The sequence below is a fragment of the Ornithorhynchus anatinus genome, chromosome 5 (assembly GCF_004115215.2).
Source record: "Ornithorhynchus anatinus isolate Pmale09 chromosome 5, mOrnAna1.pri.v4, whole genome shotgun sequence".
Classification (NCBI taxonomy): Eukaryota; Metazoa; Chordata; class Mammalia; order Monotremata; family Ornithorhynchidae; genus Ornithorhynchus; species Ornithorhynchus anatinus.
In genome coordinates, this window is record NC_041732.1 from 5953247 (window position 1) to 5954658 (window position 1412).

Below are 1412 nucleotides of genomic sequence, written 5' to 3' on the forward strand. Positions count from 1 at the left end.
GCCCCGCACCGGCCCCGCAGCGGCCCCGCAGCGGCCCGGCCCCCGGCCCGCAGCCCGGAGCAGCGCCCCCCAGCGCCCGTTCACCGCACCCGCCGCGGAGCCGGTTAACCGCGCTCTCCCCCCGCTTCAGGTCCTTAGTCGGAGCCGGTTAACCGCACGCCCCCCATCGGATCCGTATTCGCAACCGATTAACCGCACCACCCCATCGGGCCCGTATTCGGAGCCGGTTAACCGGCCCCCGGCCCGTGTCCGGTTAACCACATCCCCGTCCCCGCGGCGGCCCCGGAGCCGGTTAAGCGCACCACCCCCGCCCGGTTAACCGCGGCCGCCGCCAGAGCGCCGGTTAACCGCGCCCCCGGCCGGGTCACCGGCTCCGCCCGCTGCCGGGGGGGGGGGGGTCTGTCGGGGTGCGTTTGAGGTGCGGGGGTGAAAGGGGAAGTGCGGGGCCCCGCGGGGGGGGATCGGTCGGTGCCCGGAGATGGGGAAAGTGCATCATTATATATATGTTGGTATTTGTTAAGCGCTTACTATGTGCAGAGCCCTGTTCTAATTGCTGGGGTAGATACAGGGTCGTCAGGTTGTCCCACGTGAGGCTCCCAGTTAATCCCCATTTTACAGATGGGGGAACTGAGCCACAGAGAAGTGAAGTGACTTGCCCACAGTCACACAGCTGACAAGTGGCAGAGCTGGAATTCTGCGCCGCTCTTACTTGCTCCTTCATTCATCCTCCCTGCCATCCCCACAGCACGTATGTGTATATCTCTATATCTCTCTCTATATCTCTAATTTATGTATATTAATGTCTGTCTCCCCCTCTCGACTGTGAGCTCTTTGTGGGCAGGAACATGTCTTTTGTTGTAATTTTGTCCTCTTCCAAGTGCTTAGTCCCGTGTTTTGCACACAGTAAGTGCTCAATAAATACGATGGAATGAATGAAAGGGATAAGTATGTAATGCTCTCTCCTGCTTCCTCGTGTAATGGGTCCCCCACTTCCTCCAGTAGGCCACAAAAGACAAAATCCCACGTCTGCACCCCTAAGAGGCAGGGAAAGCAAGTCCCAGACCGAGTTTCCAAAGAGCGGACAAGGGGAGAGCTTAGAACCCAGGAGTCCCGTGCCTCGGCCCAGTTCCACCTCCACCTCAACCCAACGCATCCTACAGGACTCCTTCCTTCTCCCCAGCCTGGCCGCGAGACCTCAGAGGTCTGGGCTTGGGGGGGGGGGGGTCTTGCCTTCCACCCTAAAACAGAATCGGGAGAAGTCTCGGGGTCCAAAGGGAAACGGAGGGAGTTTCCCCGCACCCTCCCGCCTCCCATTTCCCCAAAGGTCAGCCGGCAGTCCCTTCCTTCCCACACCACAGGCCTGGACCGGACAGACGACCGTCCCATGGAAGCGAGGAGGCAGAGAGGGGAAG